Source organism: Panthera leo, chromosome C1, assembly GCF_018350215.1.
Source record: "Panthera leo isolate Ple1 chromosome C1, P.leo_Ple1_pat1.1, whole genome shotgun sequence".
Classification (NCBI taxonomy): Eukaryota; Metazoa; Chordata; class Mammalia; order Carnivora; family Felidae; genus Panthera; species Panthera leo.
This window is the reverse complement of record NC_056686.1, coordinates 76,721,230-76,733,864: the sequence shown is the minus strand read 5'-3', so window position 1 is coordinate 76,733,864 and position 12,635 is coordinate 76,721,230. Positions and strand designations below refer to the sequence as shown.

Genomic DNA, 12,635 nt, shown 5'->3' with positions numbered 1-12,635 from the left:
GGCTTACTATTTTATGTTCATTTTCTATAGTAAAGCACATGGGATGGCTGAAATTGCAGATGCCCTTTTTCCTTGGATGGATCTCAACCAAATATCCCGGAACATCTGGAATCTTTCACTGTGGAAAAAATAAACAATAAAGGCATTTCTCAAATTTAATGTGTGTGGAAATTTGATGAAGTCCTACTGAGGGCTTTCTTCTAACCAGGAGAAAGCTGGCTGGTTTGTTGCCAAGAATCCTTGAACAGTGGCATTTACCTATAGCCTCAGATTAGTCTGTCAGCCTTGTGAGTCCAGTGGCTCAGTTGCCATTTCCCCTTCTTTCCTTTTCGTTTGTTACTGAACCCACTGCCGTGGCTGAGTCATTCCACTGACCTTGCTCTTACCAAGGTCACCAATGATCTTGTATACCCAGTGGACACCACTTATCTTTCATAACCTCTTTGCTACATCTTTGCAGGATGTGCAGAGCCTCTGCTTTGTGTTCGCCAGTCCCATTTCCTTTTCCTCCAGGGCACACTGCCTAACTACATTTCCTAGGCTCCGCCTGCAGTTAAGTGGGACCATGTGATTAAATTGCTGACTAGTGGAAAGTGAGAAGTGATTTGTGCCACTTCTGGGCTTGGCCACTTCAACTTACTGCACTCATGATTCTCCATGTGTACTCTCTGTCTCTTTGCAGAGGATCTAGTAGGAGACTCTAAGACCTTCGCGGATGGCAAAGCCAAATGGTGGAAGGAACTTAGGTGCCAGAATAACTGCTTTGAGGCCTCCCCTCTCCTTCCCACTCACTGCAGTGGAGTGTGACCTGAATAATAATGAAACTTTACTGTGTGAAGCCATTGAGGTTATTTGTAATGGTGGTAAGCCGTTACCAATATTTCCTTGGCTTTGGTGATGTTACACTTGTGCCTGAATCTCCTTTTATGCCCCTGTCACTCCATTTCTTTTTCTTTTTTTTTTTTTTTTCCTTTGAGAGAGGTGGGGTAGGGGCAGAAAGAGAGGGAGAGAAAGAATCTTAAGCAGGCTCCGTGCTGTCTCCACAGAGCCCCACACAGGGCTCTATCTCATGAGCCATGAGATCATGACCTGAGCTGAAATCTAGAGTTGGACACTTAACCATCTGAGCCACCCAGGCACCCCTCTCCCTCCATTTCTTGTTTCTTGGACTTCTCTACTTATTCCTTAAATATTTTTTATTTAAGTTTCCATGGTCCACTGTTTTCTTTCTCTACATGTGTTCTGTGAACAAGCTTATGTACTTTCATGGTCTACTTCTAATATGTTGATGAGATAGAGTAGTAAATGTGTTTCTCAATATTAGATGTAATTTTTACTAAATATTAAAAAATACATGTATACTATCTATCTGTCTATTGTACCATGTTTTACAAGGTTTTGTTATAACTATGATTTTGAAATCTTTGTTATCTATTTCCTCAACTTCCCCCTCCCTGGTAAGTTGAGAGTTGGTTATATTTTTTGTCTAGTTCTTTTATTGGACCGTAAAAACTCCTCCTGCATTCAACTACTGTTTATTAAATATCTACGACAAATGGTCTTCTTTTTGCTGCAGTGCCCGTATGGCGCTTTTCATGGAGTAAGCAATTGGTGAATGTTGTTTGAGCACAATTATTTATTTCATGCTTGCTCTGTATAAGGCTCTGTGCTGATGTTAATGTGAGACAAAATTAAATATAAGACTTGATTTCTATTGACTTCATCTTTCTCTATGCCAAACATCCTTCTACTTCCACCCCAATTGGCAAACATTCTAATATTTGCAGTTCTACAAATGAGACTGCCTTATAGTCTCGGTACTCAGAGGGGAGTCCAGAACTAGTGAGGCCCTAAGATAAATCCAAAACTTGACTTTATTACTACGATAGTAGATTAATCAAGGTTTTTACTTTTTCTTTTTGCCTGGAATTTGGAAGTGCTAGAATGTGGAGAACTACCTGCTTTTATCCAACATCAAACTGTATTTTCTTCTCACCTGTATCATTTGAGACTACAGCTTACTTTGGATCTTTTCTTGGGTAATTCCATTCACTGGAATAACTTTCCTCTTTCTCTCTTTCTTTTAAAAGATTCTTAGTCAGATGCACTTATCAGAGCATTATTTTATTACAGTGAGTAGAGGTGCTTTGTGAATTTTCTCCCAGGGTCAAACTGTTTACAACATCTTGATGTTTATTCTCAACTGCCATTTCCTTTCAATGTCTTTAACTGTTTTGGCACTGTACTACATATCTCGTCCTTGGATTTTTCCAGTTGCTTACATATTTGTGTTCTTTTTGCATTACCTTATTCAAGCTTTCCACCCTTATCAAGCTTTTTGACATCTATTTTGTAAATAATTTCATCAACTATTACTACTTTTACTATTATAATTACCACTGTTACTTGTACTACCATATCTATAGCATTACAATTTAGTTGCTGGATTCTAGTATCAACAAACAGCATCATTAGTGAGACAAGTTCCTGATCATGGTTGACTTCTAAGTGGTTCTATTTGCTTGTGGCAAGATCTGCCTGCCCATCAGTTAATTGGTAGTGTACGTTCAGAACGGAAGCAACAGAGTTTGTTGGCTTTTTTTGTTTTTGTTTTTGTTTTTTTGTTTTTATGGTAACTGCTTCTGTACGGATACAATGTCATGAAAATTTTCATAGTACATAGGATTTTTATTAATTGTAAGTCTAATAGTAAATGGAGAATGTCTGATTTTAATGATTCCACAGATGAAATGACCCAGAGGGCACCCCTCTCAATTGGCTGAAAAAAAATTTTCATTTACATAGTATTATTTACCCATTTGTGTAAATACAGAAGGAAAATTCACATTTTAAAGAGTCTAAAGAGCTTCGTGACTTTGAGAAAATTACCTAGCCTCCCTTTGCCTCATTAGGTTGTAATGAAATTAAATGAGTTGGAGCAATGTTTGGTACCTAGTAAGCACTCAAAAGTGTTAGCCATTTTTATTATTAATTAATGCAGCAAGTGTAAATATCTGTTCTTGGGGATCTATGTCTGCTGCTGCTGTCATGATCATACAGGAAAGAGAATGTCCCTCATTCTTGTCAAATAAGCACAAATATGGTGTATTTCTCTGAATGCCAATAACATCTTGAGGGTTTGGAGAAGCACAGTTTATGATGGTTGCTAAGCTAATGAAAGGGTTTTTTTTGTTGTTGTTGTTGTTTTTCAAAGAAGAAAACAGATTCAGAAAAGATGAAACATTTATTAAGACAGGACTAGTAGATTCCTTGGGAACTTTTGGTTCATGTCAAACATGTTAGCAACTTCTTGTTTGCTCAGTTCGAAAGCAAGAGAATAGCCCCAAGTCAGTGTTTCTCAAAGTGTAGTGTGTGTAACTCTGTCCTCAGACTCTTGAGGTGGATGCTTGTTAAAAAGGATGATTTCCAGAACTCTTTTGCGACCTACTGATTCTTTGAAGGGTTAACCAGTATCTCAAGTGCTTCTTATATAACCTTAATTTGGAGACTTCTGGCATAATGAGTAACACAGGGACAAAGTATCCTCCCTGCACTTGAGATTTGAAAGAATCAAATTGGGCCAAACCCAGGGCACCTTTTAGGGCAGCCTGCTCCGCTAATTGAGTTGCCACATTTGATGCTTCGCCTGGCCATCAAACATCTCCCAACAATTGGCTCCCTTAAGATCCAAACCTTCCTCTGCCATTACAGTTGTGACTGGCAATCTTGAGTTCCTTTGCTCTTTTCATCAACAGTAGGACAAGAAAAGGAATTTTGGCACTCTAGTGATTATGGAAATCAAATACGGGCCTGTTCCACCTTAAAGGGCCTAGGCTTGCCTAAGTGCTTGGGTCTTGCAGAGTTTGGGCACCACCATATTTGGAGCGTGCCTACTTTGGGGCGGGAACCTCCTTGAGAGTGATTAGGTCAGCGCTGGGGGAGGTGACCTTGTTTGGTTTCTGGCACCCGAGAACAGTGGTGCACTGTTTCTGCTGCCCCCGTTTGCCTAATTGGCCCAGGCGCTCCACCAGAGCAAAGCCGCCCTAGAACTCCTCGCTGGCCGCCCCCGCGGCTCGCAGCTCGGTAGAGGCGGGAAAGCAGCGCGCCTGCGCCGTGGGAACCGGGGCCGGAGGCGAAAAGCGGGGAGCGGAGGGGGGCCGTTGGAGCCGAGTAGCGTACAGAGCGGCGTGTGACGCGGGGACGCCGCGCGCTCCCAACGTCGCCCCGGTTTGACGCACACGGCACCAAACTGTGAGTTTCAGGGGTTATTTGGTCGGATTCTCCCGGACTCGAGTGGGTTTCGGGCCTCTGGGCTGTGGCGGCGGCGGGATTGAGGGTGGCGGAAGAACTTGGGGGACCCGACCTTCGGCGCTCGGGCCCGGGGAGCTACGCCCTAGGCTGGGTCCCAGCCATCCAAAAGGACGCGTTTTGCCGCACAGGCTAAGATGGCGGCGGCGGCCGAGGAGGCGGAGTTGGTGCTACACAAGGAGCCCGGGCCCCGGGTTCGGGGAGGCGGCGGCCGCGGCGGCCGCGGGGGGCGGCGGAGCCTGAGGTGAGCGGCGGCCGCCGCCGCGGGGCGGGACTCGGCGGAGATTGGGTGGGGGGGGGGGGGAACCTTTCCGCGGCGGCGTCGGAGGATCCGGTAGCGGACACAAAGGGGCTGAGCTGGGCACTAGACTTGGGGGTTTTGTTTAGTCACATGAAGCCGAGCAGCCAGTGAGCAGTAGGGGGAAGGGGCCGAGATCCGGCGGCTTGGGGAGCCTGGCGGTCGCCATTGCAACGCACTGAGTAACGGGGCGGTCCGAGAGCAGTCACCAACCCCTCTCCGGGGCTGCTCGGTTTGGGCCAGAAGCGCCAGCTCTGGCATTAACTGCACACACCCCTCCCCTTACGTGGGACCGGGACCGCATAGACCTCCCCTCTCCCTGTTCTGCAAGATCTTATGCCGCTAGGTGCCTGGGAAGTAACAGCAAGAGGTAAATCGCCCAAAGTGTTTGGGTTGCCAGGGGCTTGGTGGGTGTCCAGCTAAAGCTTTTTGCTTCTCCAGGTCTGATTCCCTGGCCTTTGTGTCCCTGGGAGCTTAATCTCTGCCAGAGGAAAGCAGGTGTGCTCCACTTCTCCCGTGAACCTGAAGATGAGTTGTCCCAGACCCTTCTCAGTGATTGGAAACTTAGGTGGTGGAGCTAAAGGTTTCTTGTTACGAGACTTCCACAGACGACTCTCGTGTTGGGATCCATCCATGGTTTAGCAGCATTAGTGGAAAACTTTCCTTGAACTGCCTAAGTAACATTGACATAAATTTAGTTGTTATAAAACTTTCATGTCTAGACTTCAAATTTTGTGTGGTCATTGAGAAGTACTCGACAAGGGGGTAAACACAATGGGGGCCTAAATGATGGTCCTGTTTTGTATACAAGTCAATAATTACAACAGGAATACCAAAACACCATCATCTCTTCTGGCCAGTTCTAATGCCAGGCTTGTTGCATCTGGATGATAGATTAGATTTGCCTTAATAGTATATTGCCTCTCTGCAGTAGTTTAGTTACATTTCTTTGGTCCAAGAAGAAGGAAAGCATTTCAAAAAATAGACAACTCAAGTTACTCAAAGGAAACCTGCTGTTTGCCTTCAGTGTCATGTGTAAGTATCCAGGGAAGTTGATGGCAGTAATACAGCTTTGGTGAGAAAAAATTAGTTTTTATGAGAAAGTTAGAATTTTGACATTTTAATAGGTGAAACATGAAGGCTTGACCACTGTTGATGCAGTGATATGTATATCCCTGTTAAAACCTCTGTAGTGTGGATTTTAGAATTGTAAAGTGACACTGCATTTACGGCTACCTCATACTTTGTATATTGGTATTAACTAATGTTTGAAGTACAGAATTTGGAAACAACTAATGTTTTGCCCAGGTCACATTAACAAGAGTAAGTTATGTGATTGCAGGGTTAAAGCACATTTGGATTGTTAACTTTAGATATCTGTTCAAATTAAAATTTGAATTTTTTAGTATGACTTAAAACTTTCATTTTCCTTGCTTCTTTCAGATACAGATTTTCCCCTTTTAACTTTTCATCTTTTAATAGAGAACACTCTTACTGTATTAACGAATAGGAGATACATCGACATTGGCAAAATGTATTACTGAATCATGTGGTTTTGGAGTGGAAGGAATCTCAGGGAACACCTAGTTTTACCCACTGTTTTATAATATATTAAGGACCAAGTATGATTAAGTTAGTGAATAATGGAAAATTGTCTTTTCAACTTCTACCTCATTGCTCTTTTCGTTGATCATGTTGGTGGGATGAAAAGGTGACTGTCTGCAGCTAATGGTTAAAATAAAACATTTAAATAAGTGTGCTTGAAAACACTTATTAGATACTATTATATTAATGAGAACTTCTGTGACAATAAGTTAAAAAGTTTCAATTAACATGGTGATACAGTTGTGAAAGTGACTTTCAGTGAAATAATTTCAGATACAAAATACAGACATTTCAGATAATTTGGGGCCAATGTTGCTTTTGAATTGTGAGGTTTTCAAAAAGCAGTCTTGACCCAGAAATTAAAAAAAACAAAAACAAAAAAACAGCTTGATGAACTTCTTGGAAGATTTGAAGTAATTGCCATTACTACAAATTATTACATAAGAAATGCGATGCTGAAAACAGTAATGCGAGTGCCTTCATTTTGTAATGGTAGCTTTTTTATTGGGTGAATGGACATGACAGATTAGCCCTTGTTAAAAGCAACTTTTTAAGATTTACTACTACTGAATAGTAGTAGATCTGTAAGATCTGTTAGGAAATTCAAAAGTAGCAAAATCACTTATGGTGGGATCCCTCAGTTCTTTAACTTCTTTGGATATCAAATATAACAAAAACTTTTAAATCATATTGAGGTTTTAAAGCTTTTATTGGTCATTTAGGGTACATTTAAATTATTGATTTTTCTAAGAACTGCTTCTTAATTTTCAACACTGAGTAGATTTAATTACATTTTAGTCATGTGATAAATCGATTATTCTCAGATTATTAGTAATTACAAAGTGAGTGTTATCTGCAAACCTTAAATATTTTGCAGTTTTAATTTGTTATTCAAGTTATATGAGGAAGAGTTTTGGTGTGGTTGAATTGAGACTGTATTGGGTAGCATGAGAAGAGGAGAGACTCAAGGACAGTCACTAGAAGTGGTGAGGATACCTAAAATTTAGACAGATTGGTTGTCAGAAAAGATCAGGTTTATCCCAGACATACTGTTAGTGTTAGGGTTACCTATTTAGACTCTTCTCAGGGTGTGGGACCAAAGGAAAAGAGTGGATCTTATTTTTGTAGGAATGCTTTTCTCATGATTGCTTTTCAGGCAGTCTTAAAGGCAGCAGTTTGCCCTGAATTCAGAAATAGGTATGCTGAATTATCCAGTCCTAATTTTATACCAGTCCTTTTAAAAAGGTGTTTTTAATTTAATTGATAGCTGTATACAATAAAACATGAGCATAAAGAATAGCAATTATGATATTTTGGGTAGGTATTCAAATGAGCTCTAGTTTTTTACACTTATTATCATTAATCCCAATAAAGACTGTTTTGTAGATGGAATCTGTAAATGTTTACAAAGTTATGAGATACAGCAACGATTAAGGCAGTTCTAGATGTATTGTCTGTTAATAGAGAGAAATAGTTGCTTTTAATATTACAGACCATTTACATCTTTGAATTTTCAGAAAATTGACAGTAATCAATCTGATTCTAGCACTAGCTCACCCTGCTGGTTGGCTGAAGTATTTCTGTTCTTCTCTTAAAAATAAGTGTAAAGATCACTTGAGACCTAGAAGGTAGAATAGCAAATTAAATTCATGGTCTTTCTTCAGGAAGGTGGGGGTCTCCATGAAAAGGGTGTTTCTCATCTCTAGGGTCGTAGTTGCTCTACTGTTAATTTTTTTCTAAGATCTGCCAAATTTGAACTATGGAGTTACTATCTTTGAATTTAGGAGGAACTCTTAATTATGGGGAGATACTATGTTTTTGTCCTTTTCAAGGACAAGATTCAAGATAGGACATCCTTTGACAATTGAGAAATGTTAGCAAGAAAAACAAAAAGTCCTGTGACATAACTTTCCAGGAGGAGAAAAGCAGAGGATCTCAGGGGGAAGAAAAGAAGCATGCCAGGACAGAAGCAGCAGTGCACACTTCTGGATGGAGGAAAGTGAGGCTGGATTGAGATTAGTGTTTCTAAGATATTTCCTTTATACTCTCCCTCTACTAATCTTTGCTTTACCTCTTCTGTTTGCAAGCTGTAGCCTTCCCATTTCATTTGGGATTCTTGGAACTGTGATCTTGTAAGTAACTTTGCGAAAAGTATAGATAAGTGGTTTTTTCCTTGTAATTTAATTCTATTAGTCTAGATTGTGGTACAGTTGAAGTTGGTTGGAGTGATAAATATGATTTTAGGTATTAAGCCTTTAGTATGTATGTCTTTCATTGAAGTTGAAAATACAGCTTTTAAAAGCTTTTAAAAGACTTTTTGTACAAAGTCCAGAAACTTAAATAAGTCAGGAGTGAAATGAGTAATTTAAAATAAAAAAAATGTAACGAAGTGTTAGGATGAAAGTACTTTACAGTTTACAAAGCATGTTTATCTGTATTCTATCAATTATCTATCTTTTATAAAAGATTAACACTTTTATCCTTTCTTCTGTGGTGTTTATCCTTTTATTTGAAAGCTGAATGCATATTTTTTTCATCAGTTTCTTGAGGAAGATGATAATATAACTAGTATTTTCAAAACACCATTTATTGGAAAGAGAATGATGGCCATTTGTTTGTTGAATGGTTTGTGAAGGTGGATAAAAGCCTTGCCTGTTGCTTACTGTTGATTTGCTGAGTATTACACACATACACACACAGACAAATGTGTATATATACACACACAGGAAATCATAGTTGCATTTATAATTGTATATGAATAAAGAGATAAGATGAGCTAAGGTTTAAAAGTGTAAGCTTTGAAGTAAAACTGATGGGGTTAAAATCTAGCTGTGGTGGGGGTACCTGGCTGGCTCAGTCAGTAGAGCATGTGCATGTGACTCTTGAGACTCGCTCTCAGGGTTGTGAGTTCAGGCCCACGCTGGGCATAGAGATTGCTTTAAAAAATCTAGCTCTGTGAGCATTAGGCAAGAGGATTTAACAATAATAATCTTCATAGAGGCTTAAAGTTTACATTACATAATTCATGTAAAGTCCTTAGCTTTCTGGTACACAATGGGTGCTGAGCAAATGTTAGCTTTTATAATAATAGTAATAGTTACTACTATTGTTTAATTTTTTTATAATAACTTGAAATTTTCACCTGCGAGTGATTTGGAATTACATACTTTTGCTAGTGTTCCTTTTTTAGACCCATGTCTACAAAGGGAGGGTTGTTGATAAAGGAAGTTAGATGTAGGCATCAAAGTGTGCCTTCTCCAGTTCTAGCAGCAGAAGCTATTAACCAGGTTCAGTATTTCAGGAGCACATTCCCTTTTAGTACTGTCAGCTGATGAATAAATGCACTTGGGAATGAGTGCATTTTAATGTGAAGTTGTTTCCCAGCCAATGTGTTGATTTATCTTGGTTAAAACATTGTGAATTTCTTTACTGTCCTTTAAATTTTTGACCATTAGTGGCGGGAAGAGGGTGAGTGGCTGTATGTATTTGTATATAATATACTTTTAAACCCCAGCTAAGAGAGAATAGATTGAGCAGCTAGATTGAGGAGAGGTATGTTATCATTTTCAGCTAGCTAGATTCAACAGCAGCTAGATTGAGGAGAGGTATGTTATCATTTTGTTGCTTTGTCTGAGTCAGGGGAATTTCCTCAAACAGCATTTCCTTTTGCTGTTTTCCTCTCCATACTTTGTTTTGTATTTGGGCTGGTATGGTCTTAAACTTACTTGTATCTTTAATTTTTCTTCTACCACCTATGTCCCCCACCACCAACATAGATTTTAAGCTTTTTATTTAAAAGCTAGTAAAAGTAATTTTAAGTTCATGTGGCAGAGAGGTGTGAGCATGAAAAGTTAGAAGTTTCAGATATGCTTAATATTTTCAGCAGTTTGGAAAATGAAGGAGAGAAAAGTCACCCATTTCTTATCACCATTATATAATCATTAGTATTAAAGGAAAGGGAGATGAGGGGCGCCGGGGTGGCGCAGTCAGTTAAGCATCTGACTTCGGCTCAGGTCATGATCTTGTGGTTTGTGGGTTTGAGCCCTACATCGGGCTCTCTGCTGGGCTCTCTGCTGTCAGCTTGGAGCCTGGAGCCTGCTTTGGATTCTGTGTCTCCTGTTTTCTCTGCTCCTCGCCTGCTCATGCGCGCGCTCTCTCCCTCTCTCTCTCTCTCTCTCTCTCTCTCTCTCAAAAATAAATATTAAAAAAAATTTTTTTAAAGTTAAGGGTGATGAGACCAACATTAAGCATCTACTCTGTATTCCTTATAATAATGTTTGATGTATATATTCCCGTTTTATATGCAAGGAAACAAACTCAAACTCAGGTCATGTAGATAGTAATTAGTACAGCAGCCAAGTTTGAATCTTAGGTATATCTTGATTCTATAGATGAAATCTTTCTACTGTGCTTTCCCCTCCTTTCTATCTGTACTTTAACCTAATTATACAATTTGTAAGTTTTATTTCCTACTTATAAAACATTATAAAAGCATTTTTCTGCCTACTCTTATTTTAAGCGGTGTCATATTGCCCACATTGTTTATTCATACCACCATATAAAGGCTCTTTGTCTTGGCTGCTGGATATTGGTACAATGATATTGGTCAAAGTGGAGACTGCCTTTTTTCTTTACTGAGTGACCAAGAAGAAAAATAATGAAGGTTAATCAGAACTAATACTCTTTGGGATTAGAAATGCTACAGGTTTAATAATATCTACCTGGTGAGACATTTAACTCAAAATTGGATATATGTAAAATGTAGATGACATTTTCAGTTTAGGCATGTGAAAACAACTTTTCCTATATTTTTATACTTTGAAATGCTGTAAGTTTCCCTGTTAGAAATATTTAAAAAGTGATATTAAAATTAAATAGGCACTTAATTTTGTTTGGTTACTATTTGTAATTCCTAATGTAATAACCTTTATAAAAGGGAAAATACTGAATTCTTATACTTTAATTGGGTGGATGACATATATTTAAATATAATTTGTGGGGCTTTTATAAATAAATTGTACAGGGCAGCACTGACCAGTAGGAATATGTTGTTGTGCTACAAATGTGATTTAAATTTTTCTGTAGCTATATTAAAAAATGAAAAGAGGGGTGCGTGGGTGGCTCAGTCAGTTAAGTGTCAGACTTGGGCTCAGGCCATGATCCTATGGTTCTTGAGTTCGGGCCCCACGTCGGACTCTGCTGACAGCTCAGAGCCTGGAACCTGCTTCAGATTCTGTGTGTCCCTCTCTGTCCCTCCTCCACTCACACTCTGTGTCTCTCTTTCTTTCAAAAATAAATAAACATTAAAAAAATTTTTTAATGAAAAGAAATAGGTAAAATTAAATTTATTAATGTATTTTATTTAACCCAGTATATTCAAAACATTATTCCAATAATTGAGCTATTCTGCATTCATTTTTTTCACGTCAGGTCTCAGAATCAGAAGTGTGTGTTCTGTAATTAAAGCACATCTCAATTCAGACTAGCCGGACTACAAGTGCTTAGTAGCGACGTGGCTTTTGTATTGGACAGTGCAGATATAGTTAGTTCTGTACACATATGGAGAAAGGATAAAGTAGGAATTGAAATGAGCCTTAAAGGGTAGCTAAGAAAAGAGTCTGCTGGAGAACAAATCTGTAAAGTGATGGGAATTAAAATAGGAGACATAATTTGAAATCAGATAATAGAGTGACTTGAATCTAGTTTAAGGAATTTGTTTAGTATGGGGGATGTGTGTGTATGAGATATTGTATGTTGGAGGGTGCCTAATCATGTCTTGTACATGAGCAGTTAATATCAAATTAATGTTTAAGTGAGTTAATATGAGGCAGAACAAGGGGCACTTGGGTGGCTCAGTTGGTTGAGCTTCTGACTTGATTTTCGCTCAGGTGATGACCCTAAGGTCATGGGATCAAGCCTCGTGGTGGACTCCATGCTGTGTGTGGAGCCTGCTTGGGATTCCCACCCCCCTCCCCCTGCCCTTCTCAACCCTGCTTACGTTCTCTCTCTCTCTCTCTCTCTCTCTCTCTCTCTCTCTCTCTCTCTCTCCTCTCTCCTCTCTCTCTCACAAATATGCACGCGCACACACACATACATGAGGCAGAACAGGAAAAATGCAGAAGAGTACTCACAAAGTCTTGTAGGTCTTCTAAGGGGAAAAAAGTGTGCTTAGGGAATATTGGTATTCTCTGATTAGCCGTATGATGGAGAATGATCAAAAAGGAATTGAGAAAAGGTTTTTAGATTTGACCATTTTTTGTAAGTTATTTTTATATGTTTTATTTAGGTATAACTTACATACAGTGAAGTGCACACATCTTATGACTACACCTCAGTGAAATTTTATATAGAAGCATACACACACGACTTCTCAGATAAAGACAGTAAACATTTTCTATATGGAAAAAATTTCCAATTCCCCCTC

At 39.4% G+C, this 12,635-nt stretch overlaps 1 protein-coding gene across 21 annotated transcripts in view; it reads left to right on the top strand.

Moving 5' to 3' along the window:
- Positions 1-3,952: 3,952 nt before the first annotated feature.
- Positions 3,953-12,635, top strand: part of ZNF644 (zinc finger protein 644) — a 127,888-nt gene continuing 119,205 nt past the window's right edge. For 10 of the 21 annotated variants that reach the window (XR_006206330.1, XR_006206327.1, XR_006206329.1 and 7 more), the window contains exons 1-2: positions 3,954-4,251; positions 5,048-8,343. The gene's annotated coding sequence lies outside the window, so the exon portion shown is untranslated. Of the gene's footprint in view, positions 4,252-5,047; positions 8,344-12,635 lie in introns of all 21 variants that reach the window. The other 11 variants (XM_042952759.1, XM_042952757.1, XM_042952758.1 and 8 more) reach the window with 6 other exon arrangements.